This window comes from Meriones unguiculatus, chromosome 5 (genome assembly GCF_030254825.1).
Source record: "Meriones unguiculatus strain TT.TT164.6M chromosome 5, Bangor_MerUng_6.1, whole genome shotgun sequence".
In the NCBI taxonomy this organism is placed as follows: domain Eukaryota; kingdom Metazoa; phylum Chordata; class Mammalia; order Rodentia; family Muridae; genus Meriones; species Meriones unguiculatus.
Genome location: NC_083353.1, coordinates 37,350,029 through 37,374,250, shown reverse-complemented (window position 1 = coordinate 37,374,250; position 24,222 = coordinate 37,350,029). Strand labels below are relative to the sequence as shown.

Genomic DNA, 24,222 nt, shown 5'->3' with positions numbered 1-24,222 from the left:
CCTTTGTTTCCTAGACATTTTTAATTTAAGATTCTTTAATTAAAACCTTTAAGGAATGACCAATCTATCTTCTGTATTATATATTAAACTAATTAAAAAAGAATTGTGTGATAAGGAAAGAAGATTTACTACTTGTAATCCATAAATTTTACTGTGCATTCTATAGTGGATATATGTGGATACAATAATTAACAAAGAAATAACCAGTGAGCAATAAAGATACAGTTTCTAAAATTTTACCAAGTTTATTGTTAGCTCCAGATGTGACATTTTCATTGTTTCAAGTCAGTTCTGGAGCATAGCAAAAGACAGTCTTAAGAGATCACCCAATTTCCAATGTACAAATATCTTTTACAGAACTTGTGTCTGTGAACATAATCTTAAACCATGAGGATTATTCTCATGAAAATCCAATGAGCAACTTTAAGACAAAGTAATATGCAGTTATAAAAGCTGTAATTGGTCAAAATTAAGGTCCACAGAGAAGTCTTTTCAAAAAGTCTTATAGGTAAACAGTATCCAGGTAGGGAGTAGTCCTTGTAATGTTTAGAAGTAGAACAATGTTAAATACAGGAGTTGCTTTACATAGTTTTATCTTAAAACTGTCTGGGAAATCATTACATCACTTGGGGAAGAACAAAGTTAGAGTGACATGAGCATTTGAGAATTACTACTAAAATGACAAACACCTTTCAGGAGGTGGGAACTGCTGTGAAAAACATCACCCTTTTTCAGCTTAAGTTTTGAAACGATGTACTAGAAAATGGACAAAAAAAAGTTTGTATTCCACTATTTTTAGCTAGTTCTACTTCAACTCAATGCATAGATGGTGAAGATCCTTGATATTGTACATTTTCTCCAAACTTTAATTGTTTAATTTCAATATTAAAAATTTTTAAATATTTACTTAATTATGTATATTTATATGTGCCTTGTGTTGCAGGTAGATATGTGGCTACAGTAGCATATGGGTGACAGTCGAGGGTGTCAGAGCTTTTGGAGCTAGAGTTCACTGCAGGTGGATGTGAGCACCCTATTGTTTGTATTGGGAGCCAACCTTAATCTCTCCAAGAGCAGTAAGTATTCTTAAGTGCTGAGCAAACATCTCGGTAGCCCTGCACGTAATTTATATATAATGGGTCATCTCAACAAATGTAATCAGCTCTCAAATAGCCATGAAGACTCTCATTTTAAAACTATTTTATTAGCATATATTTCTTGTATAAACAAATTTAATGGGTTTCATTATATTTTTATTCAGACAGATCATGTACTTTAGTCATATTCATTCCTTATTAACCTTTACCCTCTTATCTATCCCTGCCTCCTCTTGCAATTCCCTTTTTCTTCCCAAGTAGTCTCACTTCCATTTTTCATATCACATATACACATATACACTTACATATATATACATACACACATATGAATATACATACACATATATACATACACATACATAAACATGATTTTATGTGCACACATATGATTTACTTTTTTGTTATTGGAAGACTGAATGTTTTTAACGTGTATTTCAGAGAATATTGTTGTATTGGGGTACCAAAGTAAAAATCGTTGGAATTTAAGCCTACTGCTCCAGAATCTTTTTTAGCCAAAAGTTGCACATTATTTCATTGAACACACAATAGTCTATCCCAAATGTTACAGATACCTGTAAACATTAAGGCATAGAAACTTAGCATTATGCTGCAGGTATTAGTTCTTAGTACTGAATTTTAGCATTGAATGATCAAACATAAAAGGAACAAACATAGGGAGACAGTGGTCTTCTGTTTAGTTATTATCTAGAATTATATTTTTATTATAATTGTTTGCTTTTCACTCTCCTGTGCTTTACAATGTGTTCAGATAAATGGTTGTAGGATAAACAGAGCTGACAAACACAAATGATGCTATTTTTTGACATTAAGGTAATTATAGAGCATTATATGGTAGAAATAGCCAGTAGTTCTAAAGTAATATGATTAAATAAGATATTTTAAAACTGTAATTCACCTAGCCTTAATATTTTACTATTCTTTTCTTAGTCACTTCAAAGCTATGATTTTCAAAATTTATTTGCAACGGTTCTCTGTATTTTTTGCTATACACAGTATTTGTGGGCTATGGCAACCAATCCCCTTGGGCTTTCTTTTACTTTAATTTGCATAAACACGGACAGCATATGAATATTCAGTGAGTGGCTTTGCATTAAGTAAGTGCCCTTAATCAGCTTTTCAGTTCAGTTTTATTGGTTGCATGCACAGTCAGTTATTTCATCCAGAAAATCTGAAAGCCCTACAAATGAACCAGGTAAGGATTGTAATTCCTTGATGCATTTAATGAAAGAACATTATCGTTTGATTACATAGGTTCTGGAGAATGCTAAAAGCATGGTGGTCCCCCTCCCCCCGCGTGTGTGTGTTATTTCCCTGCTCTTGGTGGTCAGGTGGATGCATGATTCTCTAATTTGCATAAACATCAGTTTTATGAATAATTCATCGGAGTTATTTTAAACACTAGGTTTCTACTTTGGATGGCACTAGAATACTCCATTTGATTGGCTGGATGCTGTTTTCATCACTAGCAGAATTCTTATAACATGAAAGCACCTAAAAATGCTGAATTAAATATACAGTATTTGTTTTTTGAAATACACTCGTTATCTTTTCAAAGCAAATTGTACTGTTCCCCCCTTCTCTTCCATTACAGCTTCCAGCTTTTCATAATAAATATATTACAAGCTCAAATGTGGCTGTTTATAGACTTGACCGGTGTCTGTGATTTCTGGAGAATGGGGTAGCAGCTGTAGTCTTCTGAACATGCATAAACATGAGCGACATGTAAATAAGAAACTGTCACATGCATGCATATGGAGACCTGAACAGCTCCATTGCTACGATCCATTTTCTTTATCAAAATCTCCGCTTTGAATGATAACTTTGAGACTGTTCAATCTATTTAAAAATGTCACAAGCAATTATGGTAGAATATATGCATATAATGAGCATATATGACCTGACAAATTATTTCTTGTTGAATATGTTATTTATAGTTTGCTCTAAGCCCACCTGCAGATTTTTAAAATTGCTAGTTTTTTTTTCAATACAATAGTGACATGAGAAGTGTTAATCAAGAATGACCAGGATAATTTAGATATTAAGATGTAATTCACTCCTATAATTTACTAAAAATAAGTCATGCTTGTGGAGATGGGAAATATGTGTACATGCAATTCTTTGTCAGTCACTTGAACATTTCACTGTTTGCTGTTCTGATCTCAGCCCTCACTTGCCAAGATTCTCTCTGTAAACATTTGTGATTCTGAGACATTACATATCTCACAGAATTGCAGAAAATTGCTTGTTGAATTTAATTTTAGCATATTTCATTTTTATTTTTCTACTCTACAGTGTGATATAGTTCAAGTTAATATCTTGAGTTGTATATTAAGAATATGAGTGACCATTGTGGGTAATCAACTATGAAATAGTCTACAGTTACCATATTTGCTACACATTGCAGGCACAAAAGTAAGCAAAGGCATCTTTAGGAATGAATAAAGAAAGCTGAAATTCTATCAGCATTTATATTTTTCATATGAAAATTTTTATGTTTCCTTGAAATAAATATTGGATTTTCATGTTCTTCATGATGTTCTAATTAATAATTTGTAAATATGTGAGTTACATATGGTTGTGATTATAAAGACGAATTGGATTTCTGTGTATCTAATGACACAACTGAGATACTTCCTATTTTCTTCTCTTTGGACTATTTTGTAGTTAAGTGGAGGACTCTTTTTATTTTCTTTTTTCCCTTCCCTTAATTTTTGAAGTCAGTATTTATAATACACACATATTACATAATATTCCCTCATTCACAATAAATATCTGAACATAGTTGACACTTTATTTTGTTATCTCTTGTTGAAATGACTAACAAAAAATAAATAGGTGTGGAATTCAAAGACAAGTTGTTTAAAGTGAGAAGAAATAAAAAAATTCTCTAAGAATTTCATGTGATTATATCAGCAGTTGTGTTTTACATGCAATTATAAGTGGTAATTTAAATCTCACATCTGCAATGTGCTGTAATTAAATTTTGTAGGCATCGTTAAGAATGGTATTTAATTATCAACCATAAAATGTTTACAATTGTATTAAACATCACACAATCTTTACCATACTATATAAAGACTGTAGATATGAAAACATTTAACTGAAGAAAGTTATTTAAATGATGCTCATTTATTTAATACTTTTCGTATAACATTCAATAAATGTATACATAAACAACATTTATTCTTTTCATTTAGTTTCAAATAGTCCAAATTATTTTCCAAAGCAAAAATGAATTCCTAAATTATAACTCACAAGACAGTTGTAGCTGTCTGTACATCTATAACCTCATTTCTAATTCTATTTTGGCACACAAAATTTTTAAATGATATTTTATCTAACTATTTTTGATTGGACAGTTGTGTAATGTATAATGTAATGTGATGCACTGATTTCTTTTATGTTATTTCTGTTCATAGTTTTTATTGGAAACCACTGAAACTTAAAAAAAAAAGTATGTCAAATGAAGTTGAAAAGTAAAGATCTAGTGAATTGCCCTAGAATTTACCTTATGTTTTCGTAATAGGAATAGGAATATCTTGCCAACCTCAATTATTTAACAACATTTGTTTAATTGTTGGGTAGCAATCAGCACACAAGTAGAATTTAAATCAGTGCATTACACTTCTAAAGGAGAAAATAATTTACATCTTTCTCATTTCATGTATTCTTTTAAGATTTCAAAATATTTTAAACACTAAGGTATTATATGTATTTTATTTTATCAAAATAAATTTGATGAATACAATTGAATATGTATTATAATCTGTAATATTTTAAACTAATTCTTGACTACTTGACAATTTAAGGCTGTGCACTTCACACTGAAAAATCTACTGATAATTGAAGAATATTGCAATTAGCATGAAGCCTTATATTCTAGGATCACATGTTCATAGCACATGGTTCTCTCAGCAAATCCGTGTGTCTGTAGAAAACACTAATATTCTCAATGACAATAGACTACCTACACAAGATTTGAATCTGGCTGTGTTGTAAGTGATTGACTTGAGCACTTCCACACACATATGTCCTCCCAGTGCCCAGTGTCACCTATCACATAAGAACCCAACTCTTCACATGAAAAATTCACTTGAAACATTGTTTTAGTTTTCTTGAATGGCATGTAAATTGAGATGAACAAGTTGTCTGGCTGGACAACCTTGTGAATGGATTGGCTAGTTATGTTCATTACCATAGAGAAGCACTAGGAAGGAGAGGAAGGAAGGGGCATATTTTGAGCTTTCTTCTTCTGACTGGAGTTCTTCTTTATTGATCAACTCTGCTGGTTAGAATTATTTACTCATTTTTTAATGGAATGAGGTTCTGTTTCTTACAAATTTAGATAATTTATATTTTTCTAGGAAATTATTCTTTTTATGTATATTTTCAAGTAGCATAAATGAAGTCCTAATTTTCTTATAATTAAAAATTTGGGGAGACAAGGCTACATTACGGTCCGTGGTTTAAATAGATCTGAGTAATGTTTGTCATTTAACCAGAACGTCAATGATGTCACTGACTGTGCTACAGCTTTAGTAAGGTCAGTAGTTGATACCAACAAGAGAAGTGCCATGGCTTTGATCCAGCGGGTTTGTGTATTTAAGTTCATAGAATAAAGCATATTAAAACTCAAAAAAAAATAATATATTTCTGGGTAGAGTCTTTCAGTGGCCCTCTGTGGTAGTCTTCTGTCCTGTTTCCTGTTTTCTCCTTCTTCCAATGTCTATCCCATTTGTCTTTCTGAATAAAGATTGACTCTACCCAGCAGTGTATCAAAGCAGATGCTGAGATTCATAAACAAACTTTGGGCAGGGTGCAGGGAATCTTATGAAAGAAGGGTAGATAGTAATACCTGGAGGGGACAGGAGCTCCACAAGGAGAGCAACAGAACCAAAAAATCTGGGCACAGGGTTCTTTTCTAAGACTGATACTCCAACTAAGGACCATTCATGGAAATAACCTAGAATCCCTGCTCAGATATAGCCCATGGCAGCTCAGTCTCCAAGTGAATATCCTAGTAAGGGGAACAGGGACTGTCTCTGACATGAACACACTGGCTGGCTCTTTGACCACTTCCCCTTGATGGGGGAGCAGCCTTGCCAGGCCACAGAGGAATACAATGCAGCCAGTCCTGATGAGAGATGATAGCTTAGGGTCAGATGGAAGGGAAGGAGGACCTCCCTTACCAGTGGACTTGAAGAGGGGCATGGGAGATGAGAGAGGGAGGGTAGGATTGGGAGGGAATGAAGGAGGGGGCCACAGCTGGGATACAAGTGAATAAACTGTAATTAATATAAAAATAATTTTAAAAAAATAATAATATACTTGCTACATGTCTTTGTCATGTACTCTATTAGTAGTAATAGTAGTATTGCCTTGAATATTTTAGAAAAAGTTTTGTGTTGTCAGTCTTTTCAAAGGATCAGTTTGGAGTTTTGTACAGTAGCCATACTGTTTATTCCCCACTTTTGAAAGTTTTGTTACTGAAACTTTTTTGTATTCAACATCTTTGAACTACTCTGGCACTAAAGTTCTATAAAAAGTGATTTTATTTCAAACATCAAGTAAACACCTACAAAAAAAATGAAGTTGAAAGTTCACCACTAAACATTTATTTCATTCATGTAGAAATTGTCCTTTGTTGTAAGGATTCAAAACTCTCACATTTCCAATTACTATAAGTAGATTGCAAACTTTGGAGACAGTTTACCTCTCAATACCTAATAGCAAAGCGATTTTTCAAAGAAAATTCATTTATTTTGATAGAACTCCAATAAATTGCACAGTGTTCCCAGAAACAAGTTGTCCATAGAATTAGATGAATGATTTGGATGGCTTAGAAATGAAATTATTTTATTCTCATAAAAGAAATCTGGTTGGGGGAAGTTCTCACTATCTATATAATATATTATGTATAATAAAGTTTGCTAGATCTATTTATTAAACATAATAAACTATATATATAGCACTTCTATATATTATATACAATGAAGTTTATTAAATAAATTTATTAAAGATAATAAACTATACATGTATATATGAAGAGACAAGGGAGAATTAACTCTAACACTGAGGAACAGAATGAGCACCTCCAGCTGGGTGAGACTTTACTCTTTTCTGTCCTTCCTTCTTTCTTCCTAGCTTTTTTCCTTCCCTACTTCCTTCCTTTCTTCCTTAATACCTTAAATTTGTGAGTGGGCCACTCATGTTAAAACTATCTCAAGATCAGACAAAACTAAAGGAAAAGTGTGGTAGAAATCTAGCTAATTATTTGAAAATGGTTTTAGTAAAATGAGATTTTTGATGTATTTTTTTCAGTTCTTAAGATGATGATATATTTTATTTATTTAGCTTGGAAAGGATAAAATAATATAAATTATTTTGTTTGTGTCCTATACAATCTGACCCACTAAAATATACTTACAGTAGCTAGTATAAATTTTTAATTATAAGTAAATATAAGCATGCACCTTGAAACCAGGAATAACCCTCAATACTAATTAATTCATTGAGAGGACTTTATCATTGGCACATAGTGAAAATATACTGAAGGGTTTGTTTCATTATGAGAGGGAACCAGAAAGAGTTTGTGGTAGTTTGAATGAGAATGGCTCCCATTGCTTGATTTTTATGAGTGCTTAGTCACCAGCTAGTGGAACTTTTGAAAGGATCAGAAGAATTAAGACCAACAGCCCAGTTGGAAGAAGTGAGTCAATAGGGGTGGGCTTTGAGGTTTCAAAAATGCATACAAAGCTCAGTTTCTCTCCCTTGCTTTCTGCCTGTGGATCAGAATGTAGCTCTCAATTACATCTCTATCACCATGTATTCTCCGCACCATGATGATAATGGACTAAACCACTGAAGCAAGCTGATGATAATAGACTAAACCACTATAAGCAAGCTCCAATTAAATGCTTTCTTTTATAAAAATTGTCATGGTCATGGTGTCTTTTCACAACAATTACTAAGACAGATACTAAAATCCCGATGTATTTTAAAATCTAGTTGAGTGAAACTGTTGGTTAGTAAATGGATGCGCACAGTGTCACAGAGTTTCCAGCTGTGTGAATTTTTGCTTCTTCCTTATTCACTTGTTTGCATTTTCTGAGAACAAATGGCTGTGCACATTAGCATTCACAGTTCTCTTAGCCTGCTAACTTGTATGACCTAACCAAATATGCCACTGGCACTACACAGTAGAATTATCAGAGATTAATGCAAATATTCTTAAAGCTAGAACATTTTGAAGAATATATTAAAATTATGATCTAGAGGAACATAATAACATTGACTGACATCTTTAACATTAGGATTTAATCACCAGCTACACTCCCCTTACACTTTTGATTCATACTATAATGATTTGGCACTTTAATAAAGTTTCTGGCTCATTCATTTACTTAAAGTGCAATATGAGTTTTCAAAGCAGAGAGTATTTAAATGCTAGTATGTGATAGTCATGTTCCAAGAAAATAATTATAAATAAATCATACATGTTGAAAATACATTTTCTACCTCTGATTATTTTTATTCTAATGTGCTCAATTTCACATTTTCTTTTTAGAATGGCTTCAAGAGCAATTTTCTACTTATTTCAAGGTCTGTAAATTGTTTAGTTCAATATCCAGTTCCCAGATACTTGTATCAAAATATGTCTGAGCTTGCACCTATATTTTCACATGAAATTAAACCATTAAACTTAACTTCAAATAACCAATCTTATAAGTCTTTTTTTCTGAGACTATCCAAATTCCTTTGCCACCAATTTTGAAGTCTTCTGGTCACAGTGAGAAAAATTTTGCCTACCAACAGACTATTTTAATAAGTCTTATACTATGCCCCAAAGAGGATTTGATTTCACAAGGAAAGAGGATATTTTCTTCATATTGGTTGCTTTTTGATATATTTGAGACAAGAAATTATATTTTAAAGATAGTAATATCAAGATTTTTGAGTGCTTTGGTTATAATTAACTTATAATACATTTTCACAACCTGATAGCAATTTTGTATTATAGTAGATGAGTTACATGATAGAAGAGGCTGGGGATAGTCTCAAGTCACAGAATAGGTCTTACAATCCTATGCATATTTGTTTTCTGAAAGATTTATTTTTTTATTTATACAACAGAGTATTATATTACTAGTACTTATATTTCATAAATCAAATACCTAATGTCATTTATCTTCCCGTTCTTTCTGTGTGAAATGAATCATAATAACTTTTTATAAGTACCAGGGCTTACATGAGCCAATCTGCTAAGAAATAGTCGAGATAAAAAAAATTAGTTTGCTTAGGAATACTTTTCTCTATGTGTCAAAAATTTCATACTTTATTTCCCTGTAGTATCAGAGACAATGAAGAATTTTAAACTTTCATGTACATCTTCCCTTTACTATCTACTGGAAATGCTTATCTTTGTTTACTGAATCCTAATTTCACTGAGGTGGATTGTAATGTTGCAAACAACAGATTTAGGAATGAATAAATAGGTAGCAATAATAGATGATCATTATTTTAATATGAAAATATTTCACAAAAGTGCTCAGAGCAGGGAATGGAGTGAACAGAAATAAAGAAATCTGAAGATGAAATTTTTGGAATTCACAAGAGATTTGGGTTCCAAAAATATCTGAAAATTTAAATCAGTATCGTTTAAGAACTTCAATGTAACACTCCAAATTGTAGAAGTACTGTTTCCCTGGATGTGCCAGCACATACCTGTGATCATAATACTTGGGAGGCTGAAGCAGGATGTAGACGGGTTGGCAACTGTTTGGACTACATGGTGAAAATCTGTCTCAAGAAATCACAAGTAAGTGGCCACCTGCTCATGGTGTCTGCTGTGGGCATCACTATGGTGAACAAATATTTAATGGAGAAATGGGAAAAATAGAAAAAAGGAGCAGTACTTGCACTATGAAGAGATGTCCATGATCAGGGCGGTCTCCAAGGATCTTGCCTGGGACCAAGGTCCTACTGCCTCTGGGGATCGTGTTCTTGGTCTGTGCTATTGCCAGAAACCATGAGGAAGCTCCTGATCTGGGCTCCTGATGATTGTAAAGAGCAAGCATATCATGTATATCAGTATAAAAGTGATAGCCATGATTATATAGTAGACGTGGGACTTGGAAGGCTTCTCTGATAACTCCTATTTCCACCCCCACAGCCCTTCTCTCTACACACCCCCACCACAATAACAGCCTAAACAGGAAGCTATTGAAGAGAATTCTTTAAAACTGTAATGTGGTATATGCCTGTAATCCCAGCACTCGAGGAGGCAGAGGCAGGCGTATCTCAGTGAGTTCGAGACCAACCTGGTCAACAAAGTGAGTGCAGGTCAGCCAAGGCTACACAGAGAAACCCTGCTTGAAAAAAAAAGCTGTAATGAGGGTGTGAAAGGATTTCCAAAGATGGAACCGGAGAGGAATGACTCAGTTCTATTTAAGGGGCATCCTACAGAGAGTTTGACCATGTTCTAGTCATTAACACAGATTGGGAATTTTTTTTCTTTTTCTTTTTTCTTATTAATTAATTAATTAATTGCTGAGGGGGCAGTCACAGGGTAGGAAGAGGCACACAGAAGGACTGGGAAATGAGTGTGATGGGCTGCATCTTGTGAAAGTTCCAAAGAATCAATTAAAATATTATGCTAAAAAGAAAAGAAAGAAAGAGAGAGGGGGGGAAGAAAGAAAGAAAGAAAGAAAGAAAGAAAGAAAGAAAGAAAAAGTCACAATGAAAAGTCTCATGATAGTATATTTAATGACAGCTTGCTTGCTTTTTGGACAAGATCTTCAGAGCACAGGGAGTAAAAGCAAATATGAATGATAAGCTAAGAGGTCTTTTCTCTGTACATCAAAAGACACACTAAAGAACTGGGGAAACCCCCACATTCTGTGAGAAAATGTTAAGCCCAACATGAGCCTAATTTTCAGAAGGGATGAAGAGAACTTAAGAGACGAGATCTTATCTCATCAATGCAAAATCACAAGAGGTTTATTTTAACCATTGCACAATGGGGTTACCCCTGCCGGTCAGCAAAGAGTGGCACTGGGAGACAAAGGCCTTCCTCTTTTAAAGGACAAGGCGCTGGAATTTTTAGGGGTTGTAGTCTTGGCAATTCAGGATTGGATGAGGAAGCTATAAAGTAAGATATTTGGTTAGTCTTAGGTGCTCAAGCTAGGCCAGTCCTGCCAAGTGTGGATGCGATGGAATTAAAGGTGGGGGTGATTAGCTCATCCTTGAAGATTGGGGCTGTGGGCTTTTGGCTGGAGGTCAGGGGCTACTCAGAAGAAGGATTGAGGCCATCTCGGTTGATTGCTAAGAAACACTATCTCAAAGACAAGGGTCTGGCCATCTCGGTTGGTTGCTAAGAAACACTATCTCAAAGACAAGGGTCTGGTCATTCTTTTTGCTGAGTGAAGGTCATTACTTCCTCGCTTTTTTATATCTGTCCTCACAGATGGTCAGGGTCACATTCCTCCATTCTCTGGAAAGGTACTAAGAGTCTTTAGCTTAATCTGGGCCTAGAACTCAAAACTATAGGCTTTAGAAGACATATAGGTTACAAAGTTAGTCTGATCCTTTCAAAAATATTCATATCCAACAACTGGTAGGAGTTCATTTAGAGAACAGATAAAGGAATACTGTTAACCCAACAACAAAACAGTTAAAAAATAGATGCTTTTCTAACACTACAAATGTCACAGGAGCAGGATTCACAGTGGGTGATTTTCTACAGTGATATACATGTTCTGTCACAATATACAAGTCTCCATCCCCAGGTTACTTTTTGTCTACTAGAAAGGTTGTAGTTTAGGAGCTATGATTGCCTTTCAAATGCTTCCTGTCCACTACAACACATAAAGGGAATGCTATTGTTAATTAAAACCATTTGCTCCACATTACACCTTTCAACTCCTCTGACTGCATACATATTTACTATTATTTTAAGAACAGAGTATATAAAATACTCTGAAAACTTTGACATTGTCATGTTGCTTATGGAACAGTTAATGCTGAACATTTACTGAAGTTTAACTGTATCTGATACAATGCCAACATTTTAAATGAATCATTTCATTTAATTCTCATAATCTCATGGATATGTGTGTTTGTGTGCCTGCATGTGCATGCATGTTCATTTGTCTCCTTAAAATATCGTAAACTTATTCAAGGCAACATAGCTTAGTAAGTCTGGATTAGTGTAATATCAATGTCAATATATGTCATGTAGACATCTTATGCTAATATTGATAGCTGTTGTATGTTAGTGCAATCTTGTTATGTAGCCAAGGCTATCTATCCTAGACACCTGCTCTGATTCCTCTGTCTTAACCTCCTAAGTGAGAAGATTACAGATGTAAGCCACCAGGCCTGTATAAATGCCATTATCTTAAAATTAGATTTATACTAGGACTTTAATTTGCATTTTCAAAAGAAAATTAACTATGCAAATAGACAGTTAGGATCATATTGTAAAATACACACTAGGCAAGTATTTTATATGTCTCATTTGTTTTCTGTTAAAAATTGAAATAAGATTACAAACTTCTTGTGATAATCCTGATGTCCAGGATCCTGAAATCTAAACTTCACTTCTTGTTACAATAGTACATACGTGTTCATCAGAGATAGATAGTTTGCTATTTTACCTTGTTATAAACATGTACCTTTTTTTTTTTAAATGGACTAAGTCACCTCTTCTTGTTACATTTATCCACTCATTCATCAAATAGTGAGCAAGGTTATGGTAGGTTCCTGGCACTACTTCAGACTTGAGGGCTGAGCTGTGGATTTGAGCACTCATTTACATCTTTAGAACAAACTCATTCATTTCATTGAAAATATATTAAAGTTGTAGACAATGCCTATATAATAACATTAGCTGCCAAATATACTTGTTCAAAATTCAGAATCAACAATACATAAGACTTAAAATATATTTTAATCTACCATGAGTAGACTTTTCAAATTTCCTCAATCATTTTTTAACCTCTTTGAGTAGGAAAAATTCTGAGACTTTATTTAAAACAGAGAACTTGGTCCTTTCACCTGATAGCACCTCCCAGCAACTTCTAAGATGGCATAGGTACCTATGTCACCTATGTTCTATTAACTTGGTTTTGGTAGTCATTTCTCATGTTCCTTTGATCCATTTATCTATGCCTGATGCCTATGCCATATGTTTATACAGATTGTATATATAACTATTTATATTACCTCCTCCCATATTTTTATACTTATTAGGGGTTTGCTCAGTTTCTCCATTATTTTCTTGCTTTATGAAGTGAAAAGATTCAAATTCATTATATGTATGAAATTTAGTTTCTGTAGGTACCATAGTATAACATTGAACCACTTAGAATATATCATTACACACATACATTAGCTATCTATTCACAAACTCTAAAGAGTACAGAAAAACATTCCTCATAATGCAAGTATTATAGATATCACAATCATAAGTAGATAGCTTACGAATAAACTGAAGGGAGGAAAGATAAAATTTAAATTTAAAATTTAAATTTATTTAGTTACTTTTTCTCTTTGGTCATGAAAGTAATAAAAACAATATTATTTAGCTATGGCAGAGGGAGTTTTAATTCCTTTTGGCTTCATTTTGGCTGTCATATTCATGGATGGTTGCAATATGTTCAATGGTGCTGGCTCTTCTCCATGCCTTCTCCAAGAAAGTTGAAGGAGAAAATGGGACAAAACCAAGGACTGGAATACTAAGTTACTGAAAAAAAAGGGCACTCTTCCTAATAATTAGATTAATAATGGCTATAATCCAAAGCTCTCTGGCTGCAAGATACCTGTCAGTTCTTTCTGGTAAGGGTCTGCAATTCACTGAAACATCAACAAAAAAATAACCAACTGGGCTTTGTTTGTTATAGGGTAAATTGGCACAACTCACCCCAAACATAAATTTTCTTTTCTCTTTGCTTGATTCTCATTTAAAGGTTTTGAGTTACAATGATACTGATTTGAAAAAATATAAATAGGTATATATGTAAATGTCTGAACAAGTTAGTGAAGGCACATTCCTTTCTTCCAAACATGAAGTAAAAATAAACAGGCAGATCTCCGAGTTCTGGATCAAGCTTATTTACATAATTAAAGCCAGGATGGCAACTCCTGCTGTTTAGCCATTTGCAGAGATACTCTAAGATTCAAAATGACAAATTTTTCTTTGGTTACCATGTAAATTCTTTTTTCTCAATATAGGTGTTATGTCCTTACTGATCTAAAGGTGGGATTCACATCATTTTTAGGTTTCTATAAAGAGAGATAATGTCACACTGCTCTGAAAACTGCCTTATCCTTTTAAATGTGAGACATTTTTACAGGGGAAAAATGTTGGTCATGCCTTTGTACAAACACATAAGAGGCTTAAAGATGGCAAAGTACATGCCAACCTAGTTTAGTCCTAAAAACTCAAAAATTATATTCATATGTTTAAAAAACAAAACTGTCCATCTCATATGAAAAAAGGGGCAAGCCAAAGTATAGATGAAACCAATGTAAAAATCCAGGTTCCAGATGCAGAGGGTATACTTAACGTTAAGGGTAAGAGAGTTTATATGCTAATGCCAAGAGAGTTTACATAAAGTTTGACTATAAAGGCATAACTGCCCATTCTATATAAACAAGGGCATAGGACAAATAGCTACAACATATATAAAAATCTAGGGCTAAACCTCAAAACAGGTACAAGATACCTACGGTATGCTTATATTCTAAATTAAAAAGGAGTTTATATAAAGTTTCCTTAAAACATGCGTTTTCTATTGCTCATGGCAACCAGATTGTCTCTCTAATGGGAAGCTTCTCTAGGGAAATAGGTAGCAGCTTGGCCTAATACAATAGGCATGCAAGAGTCCAAAAAGATATTTTAATGCATCCAACCTTGTTTTGATGATAATGATTGTATGTTCAATAAAAATGGTAATTTATATTGCTAATCCCTTTACATGGGAACAACTCTAAAACTGACTGAGACATAAAAATGTGTCTCCAGCCAAAACTTCAACAATACTTGGCCAATAAATCCTTAGCTGTAATATTTTCAAAATGTATTATGCTAACCTTTTAATTGATATAGATTAAATTGGCTTACAGTTTAGTTTTATCCTGAACATCTTGTACATTCATAACTTTAGAACTCTATAATGTTTGTGAGAAATTATGTTTGCGGAACAAAAGAACTGCACACCAGAGATGCTGGATCAAACCTGAAGGTTTCATTCCTCAGCATGCTGAGACATTGACACATCTGTTCTAGCATCTTGCATGCTCCAGCATTCTGCTTGTTTCTGCCTCAACTGCTTCAATTGCTGTTTTCTCATCAAAGCCTGCTCGCAAAAGAACTTTGAAGAAAGTTACTAATCTTAATTGGTCCAGCATTTTAAATTGTTCTGAAGAGGACTTTTATTAAGCCTAAAATTTCTCAACATTCAAAGACTGTTAAGCAAATGTTATTGCTTGCTTAATTAACCATTTTCCCCAATTTTATTTGGGTCCCCTACAGGATTTCTACATGTCCAAAATGTCAGCTAGAAGACGTCCATAAGAACGGCATCCAATTTTCCTTAAAGGGGGTTGGGTATGTTTTTGTTTGTTTGCTATGGCTACAAAATTTTATTGTCATTGGGAGATGTTTATTATTAATGGTCTTATTCAAAGTGAAACAAGGAATATATAGGGATATCTTATAGGAATGGAAAAAAAGTTGAATCTACTCAACTTGGGGTTTATTTCTTATTCCCAAATAAGGTTAATTTTAACTCTGGTATAGGATTTTACATATTGATGCAAAAATAAGTCTATTTTTTAATACAGTGGTATAAGCTTTAGTATACTGATAGAAAGTCAAGGTTAATTCCAATACTTTAAAACTGCTATTAAAAACTGGTTAGGGTATTAGGTAATGCAAGTTAATTGCTAGTTATTCAACTCATAGTCATGTCAGACACTAGTCTAATTTATAACAAGAATATAGGGGGGAGCCAAGATGGCGGCGCCGGGAGAGCACTGCTTCTGAGAAGCGAATCAGCACTCAGATTCTCCATGCAGCAACCAGGAGACTGAACTCTGGGCCCTAAAACTGCAGCAATCATGTTTCCCAGGTGAGGGGAGGCTCCCATGGCGTGGGAATTGGTCAGGTCCACTCTCGGCTGCCCAGCCAGAACCTGGAAGAAATCCCGGGTAAAACAGGCTTTGGGTCTCCGGGCTGGAGCCACAAGCCTGCGTGTCCTGATCACTTTCCCAGGCTGATCGGTGGGCACAAGGGTGACTGAGATTGAGAGTCCCAGTCAAAAGAAAACCTCATGGGGAAGCAAAGTTGCGAGTCTGATCACGGGTCACCCAGTCTTTCCCTGGAAGGTCTCATAGACCTCGGGTACCCACCGCCATAGCAACTGATCTCCTGCCACGCTGAGAGCTGCATACCCAGCTCACCAGTACAGACGAGCTGTGCGCCCCAGTGCAACAGGGACTAGGAACCCATGCCCAGAGAGGGTCCCACAGGGAAGGAAGAAACCATGCTGCTGGGGTCACCTAGGCTGTGCCTGGGGAATGTCTAACAGACTGCAGATCGCAAACAGTCGAGTATGCCCAGCCATCACGGATCCGGGCCCAAGCAGGGAACACAGAGTCTTTGGGAACCCAGCTCCCACAGACTAGCAGGCGGGCACACGCTCTGCCAGCCCAGAAGCCTGCTTTGTACCAACTACTCCTTACAGACAGAACTGTGTGCCCCAAGACACCAGAGACTTAGAGGCACTGTCTGGAGAAACCCTCACAAGGAACAAGAAACGAAGCAAAGGGGACAGACTTAGGCAACCCAGTATATCCCCGGAAAAGGTCCCACAGACTGGCCCAACCCAGGGAACTGCTGTACCCCAGATAACCTGATGTTACCAGGAGAGCAGTACTCACCCGCCACAGATTAACTCTTGGGTTCTGGGGCACAGAGCACCAACCTCAAAAGACCTACAAAAGACCGAGAACCATGAGATCAACCCCCAGATACTGCTCCAAGGGGCAACCAGTTATCCCTAACAAAACCGACCAAACTACCAGACACACAGGTTACAGTAGCTGATCACTAAATTTACAGCAAGAAACCCAGAAGGAGGGCAGCTGTCTCCAGGACTTCTCCCAGTGAGAGGAGAGCCCTCTTGACTAATCAGGACCACAGTTACCACCCAGGTCTCTATGCCTGAGGTAAGCTGTAGCAACTCCTGAAAAACACCGGCCATCCAGTAAATATACCCAAAAAGCTGAGAAGGCTTCCTTCAGGAAAAAACATCTTCCTGCCAAAGGGATTCTCTCCACTACAAGACTCCAGGAACAACCAGAAACTAAGTTCAAACAACTAAGATAGCCCAATGGGTAGAGGACAGCATAAAAGTTCAACCAACAAAAGCCAGAGCAATATGACATCTCCGGAAGCCAGTTATCCAGGGGCAAATAGCCCTAGAAACCCCAGCATAATTGAAATTCAAGGAGATGACCTAACATCTATGCTCACGAGGAAGATAACAGAGGAAACAACTAAAATATGAAAAGGAATAGAGGAAGCTGCAGCCAAACAGTCTGTGGCCTTTAGAGAGGAAATGCTTAAATCACTGAATGAAATAAAAGAAACAGTGGATTGTTCAAACAAACAGCTGAAGGAATTGACGGAAAAAAATGAAAATACAGACAGGTGAAGGAAACCAACAAAATGGCCCAAGACCTGAAGATAGAATTGGAAAAATTAAATAAAAACACAAATAGAAGAAATTGTGGAGAGAAAGAACTTAGGGAAGAAAACAGGAACTACAGAGGTTAGCATAACCAATAGGCTACAAGAAATGGAAGAAAGAATCTCAGATGGGGAAGATACAATGGATGAAATAGATGTATCTGTCAAAGAAAATGTTAAATCTAAAAAATTCCTGACACAGACCATACAAGAAATCCAAGACAACATAAAAAGGGAAAACCTAAGAATAATAGGAATAGAGGAAAAAGAAGATTCCCTGCAACAGGCCCAGAAAATATCTTCAACAAAGTCATTGAAGAAAATTTCCCCAACTTAAAGGAGAGGCCAATAAGAATGCAAGAGGCCTATAGAACACCCAATAAATTAGACCAGAAAAGAAAATCCTCCTGCCACATAATAATCAAAACAGTAAGTATACAAAACAAAGAAAAAAATACTAAAAGCTGCAAGAGAAAAAGGCCAAGTAACATGTAATGGCAAACCCATTATAATCATGCCTGACTTTTCAACAGAGACTATGAAAGCCAGAAGGGCCTGGAAGGATATCATGCAGACACTAAGAGAACACAGATGTCAGCCCAAGCTACTATACCCAGCAAAACTCTCAGTCCTCATAGACGGAGAAAACAAGATATTCAATGACAAAAACAAATTTCAAACAATACCTACAAACAAATCCAGCATTACAGAAGACAATAGAAGGGAAAATACAACCGGAGAAAACTAGCCACATCCAAGAAAACACAGGAAATAAATAACCCCACTACAGTAAAACAAAAAGCAACCAGGCACACAACCACATGACCACAGCCAACATCAAAGTCAAAGGATTTAACAGCCACTGGTCATTAATCTCGCTCAATATCAATGGACTTAATTCTCCAATAAAAAGACACATACTAACAGAATGGATGTGTAAACAAAACCAGCAATCTGTTGTATACAAGAAACACACCTAAGTCACAAAGATAGACATTACCTGAGGGTAAAGGGATGGAAAATGGCTTTCCAAGCAAATGGATGCAAGAAGCAAGCAGGAGTAGCCATTCTAATATCTGATAAAATAGACTTTCAACCAAAATTAATCAAAAGAGATGGGGGAGGACACTTCAAACTCATCAAGGGAAAATTCCACCAAGAAGACATCACAATCCTGAACATCTATGCCCCAAATACAAGGGCACCCACATTTGTGAAAGAAACATTAATAAAACTTAAACCACACATAGATCCCCACACGCTAATAGTGGGAGACTTCAACACCTCACTCTCAACAAAGGACAGGTCAACTAATCAGAAATTAAACAAAGAAACAATATCTCTAACAGAGTTCATGAATCAAATGGACCTAACACACATTTACAGAACCTTACACCCAAACACAAAACAATTTACCTTCTTCTCAGCACTTCATGGAACCTTCTCCAAAATTGACCACATAGTTGGTCACAAAGCAAGCCTTAACAGATACAAGAAGGTTGAAATAATCCCTTGTATCTTGTCTGATCACCATGGAATAAAGCTGGACCTCAATAACAACAGAAATAGCAAAAAGCCTACACATACATGGAAACTGAACAACTTGCTACTAAAAGACAGCTGGGTCAGGGAAGAAATAAAGAAAGAAATTAAAATCTTCCTAGAACTCAATGAAAATGAAGACACAACATACCCAAACTTGTGGGACACAATGAAGGCAGTGCTAAGAGGAAAGTTCATAGCACTAAGTGCCTTCAAGAAGAAATTCGAGACAGCTCAAGCAACTTAATGGCTCACTTAAAAACCCTAGGAAAAGAAGAAGCAGACACACCAAAGAGGAGTAGATGGCTGGAAATAATCAAACTCAGGGGTGAAATCAATCAATTAGAAACAAATAAAACAATTCAAAGAATCAATGAAACCAAGAGCTGGTTCTTTGAGAAAATCAACAAGATAGACAAACCCTTAGCCAAGCTAACTAAAAGGCAGAGAGAAACCATCTAAATCAACAAAATCAGAAATGAAATGGGGGACATAACCACAGACACTGAGGAAATCCAACAATCATTAGGACTTACTTCAAAAGTCTACATGCCACAAAATTTGAAAATCTCAATGAAATGGACAAATAAAACAATTCAAAGAATCAATGAAACCAAGAGCTGGTTCTTTAAGAAAATCAACAAGATAGACAAACCCTTAGCCAAGCTAACTAAAAGGCAGAGAGACACCATCCAAATCAACAATTTCAGTAATGAAAAGGGGGACAAAACTACAGACAGTGAGAAAATTCAAACAATAATTAGGACTTACTTTAACAGTGTATACGCAACAAAATTTGAAAATTTAAATGAAATGGACAATTTTCTTACCAAAGCTAAATCAGGACCAGGTAAATCAATTAAATAGTCCTATATTCTCCAAGGAAATAGAAGCAGTCATCGAAAGTCTCCCATCCAAAAAAAGCACAGGACCTGATGGTGTCAGTGCAGAATTCTACCAGACATTCAAAAAAGAGCTAACTCCAATTCTCTTCAAACTATTCCACAAAATCGAAACAGAAGGAACATTACCAAACTCATTCTATGAAGCCACAGTAACCTTGGTACCTAAACCTAGCAAAGACCCAACAAATAAAGAGAACTTCAGGCTAATCTTTCTTATGAACATTGATGCAAAAATACTCAACAAAATACTCGCAAACCGAATACAAGAACACATCAAAGATATCATCCACCATGACCAAGTAGACTTCATCCCAGATATGCAGGGGTGGTTTAATATATGGAAGTCCATCAATGTGATCCACCATATTAACCAACTGAAAGAAAAAAACCACATGATAATCTCCCTAGATGCTGAAAAAGCATTTGACAAAATCCAACATCCATTCATGTTTAAAATATTGGAGAGATCAGGGATACAAGGCACATATCTAAACATAATAAAGGCAATATACAGCAAACATATTGCCAACATCAAACAGAACAGAGAGAAATTTAAAATAATCCCACTGAAATCAGGGACAAGGCAAGGGTGTTCAGTCTCTCCATATCTCTTCAACATAGTTCTGGAAGTCCTTGCTAGAGCAATAAGAGAGTTGAAGGAGATCAAGGGGATACAGATTGGAAAGGAAGAAGTCAAATCATCACTATTTGCAGATGATATGATAGTATATATGAGTGACTCCAAAAACTCTACCAGGGAACTCTTACAGCTAATAAACACCTTCAGCAAAGTGGCTGCATATAAAATTAACTAAAAAAAGAAAATCAGTTGCCCTCCTGCATACAAACGACAAAATGGTTGAGAAAGAAATTAGGGAAACAACACCCTTCACAATAGCCACAAATGACATAAGGTACCTCGGAGTAACCCTAACCATGGAAGTCAAAGACTTGTATGAAAAAAATTTCAAGTCTCTGAAGAAAGAATAAGAAGAAGATAGCAGAAGATGGAAAGATCTCCCATGCTCATGGCTTGGCAGGATTAACATAGTAAAAATGGCCATCTTACCAAAAGCAATCTACAGATTCAATGCAATTCCCATCAAATTACCAACACAATTCTTTACAGACCTGGAAAGAAAAATTCTCAACTTCATATGGAATAACAGGAAACCCAGAATTGCTAAAACAATCCTCTACAATAAAAGATCTTCTGGAGGAATCTCCATCCCTGATCTCAAGTTGTACTATAGAACAACAATTGTAAAAACTGCATGGTACTGGCATAGAAACAGAATGGAGGATCAATGGAACTGAACAGAGGACCCAGAAATAAACCCACACACTTATGGATACCTGATCTTTGACAAAGACACCAAAACCACTCAATGGAAAAAAAAGATAACATCTTCAACAAATGGTGCTGGTCCAACTGGGTGTCTACATGTAGAAAAATGAAAATAGATCCATACTTATCACCCTGCCCAAAACTGAAGTCCAAGTGGATCAAAGACCTCAACATAAAACCAGACACATTAAATCTGCTAGAAAAAAAGTGGGGAATACCCTAGAACTCATTGGTACAGGAGAAAACTTCCTGAGCAGAACACCAACAGCACAGGCTCTAAGAGCAACAATCAATAAATGGGACCTCATGAAACTGAAAAGCTTCTGTAAAGCAAAGGACACTGTCATCAAAAAAAAAAAAAAAAAGCGACTGCCTACAGATTGGGAAAGAATCTTCACCAACCTTTTATCTGATGGAGGACTCATATCCAGTATATATAAAGAACTAAACAAGCTGAAAAGCAGCAAACCAAGTAATCCACTTAAAAAATGTGGAACAGAGCTAAACAGAATTCTCAATAGAGGAATATTGAATGGCAGAGAAGCACTTAAAGAAATGTTCAACCTCATTAGCCATTAGGGAAATGCAAATCAAATCAACCCTGAGATTTCACCTTACACCCATCAGAATGGCCAAGATCAAAAACTCAAGTGACAATACATGTTGGAGAGGTTGTGGAGAAAGGAGAACCCTCCTCCATTGCTGGTGGGAATGTAAACTTTTACAACCACTCTGGAAATCAATCTGGCGCGTTCTCAGACAACTAGGAATAGTGCTTCCCCAAGATCCAGCCATACCACTCCTGGGCATATATCCAAAAGAGGCTCAAGTACACAAAAAGGACATTTGCTCAACCATATTTGTAGCAGCTTTATTTGTAATAGCCAGAAGCTGGAAACAGCCCAGATGCCCCTCAACTGAAGAATGGATGCAGAAACTGTGGTACATCTATACAATTGAGTATTACTCAGCAATGAAAAATAAGGAAATCATGAAATTTGCAGGTAAATGGTGGGACCTGGAAAGGATCATCCTGAGTGAGTTGTCCCAGAAGCAAAAAAACACACATGGTATATACTCACTCATATAGACATACAACATAGGATAAACCCACTAAAATCTGTGCATCTAAAGAAACTAAGCAAGAGAGAGGACCCTAATTAAAACGGTCAATCCTCATCCTGAAACACAAAGCGGATGGATATCAGAAGAAGAAGAAAATAGGAAACAACCTAGGAACCTTCTACAGCGGGCTTCTGAAAGCCAGAAGAAGAAAACAGGAAACAAACTAGGAACCTACCACAGAGGGCCTCTGAAAGCCTCTGCCCTACAGACTATCAAAGCAGATGCTGAGCCTGATGGTCAACTGTTGGGCAGAATGAATGGAATTTCATGTAAGAAGTGGGAAATAGTAAGAGCTGGAGAGGACAGGGTCTCCACAAGGAGAGCAACAGAACAAGAAAATTTGAACACAGGGAACTTCCCAGAGACTCATACTCCAACCAAGGACTATTCATGGAGATAACCTAGAACCCCTTCACAGATGTAGCCCATGGCAGTTCAGTGTCCAAGTGGGTTACATAGTAATGGGAAGAGGGACTGCCTCTGACATAATCTGATTGGCCTGCTCTTTGATCACCTCCCCCTGAGGGGGTAGCAGCCTTACCAGGTCACAGTAGAGGACAATGCAGCCAGTTTTGATGTGAACTGATAGACTAAGATCTGAAAGGAGAGGAGAACCCCCCATCAGTGGACTTGGGGAGTGGCATGCATGCAGAAAGGGGAGGGAGGGTGGGATCGGGAGGTGAGGAGGGAGGGGCTTATGGGGGGATACAAAGTGAATAAAGTGTAATTAATAAAAAAATTAAGAAAAAGAATATACATCCTAGCTTTAACAGATAGATATGATTTTGTATATGGATCGATTACATAAAGATAGGTAGTCTTCAAAAACTTCAGAGACCTACAGAATATGGCATTTAAAATGTTTTTATTATTTTAAAGATTCTTTGACCACGAGACAAGTCATTTCCTGGCAGCACCCGCCTACCTGAAAGAAGATAATGAACATTGAAGAACCTCCATTTGGAAATGGCTTCCAATGTGGCAAATAAGCCACTCGGGTAAAGAAAATACCCTCCCTTCATGACAGACAAATTCTGCCTAAAATGGGCAAGCTTAAATGCAGGACAAGTTGACTGCCGAACTCTGCCAAGGCAGGTTAAAGCAAGTCCTAAATAGTTCCTGTTTCATATATATGTCTGTCAAATATTCTGAGCCAAAATGCTGAAGATGATGTTTCAATGTTACAGAGAGTTATGGGTGACTGTTCAGGCAGCAAACTGTTTCTGTCAATTTTTTATTTTTTGGAAGCTGCTAACATGCACTTCCTAAAAAGTAACTAATTTTATTCCTTCTCAAGTCTCTGATGGGGTTGAAGACCAAATAGTTATAGTACCACAATTAAGCTTAAGTTGTTTCAAAGTTAAGAAATCTTTTCATGTAGGTAATACCAATAAGGATAAAAGTTAATTTAGATATAGAACTTTAAAC

At 36.0% G+C, this 24,222-nt stretch overlaps 1 long non-coding RNA gene across 2 annotated transcripts in view; it reads left to right on the top strand.

The window, feature by feature from the left end:
• Positions 1-2,183: 2,183 nt before the first annotated feature.
• Positions 2,184-24,222, top strand: part of LOC132654210 (uncharacterized) — a 36,020-nt gene continuing 13,981 nt past the window's right edge. Inside the window, exons 1-3 of one of the 2 annotated variants that reach the window (XR_009591857.1) lie at positions 2,202-2,310; positions 15,655-15,729; positions 23,674-23,792. This is a non-coding gene — a long non-coding RNA (uncharacterized LOC132654210). Of the gene's footprint in view, positions 2,311-15,654; positions 15,730-23,673; positions 23,793-24,222 lie in introns of those variants that run through there. The other variant, XR_009591856.1, reaches the window with a different exon arrangement.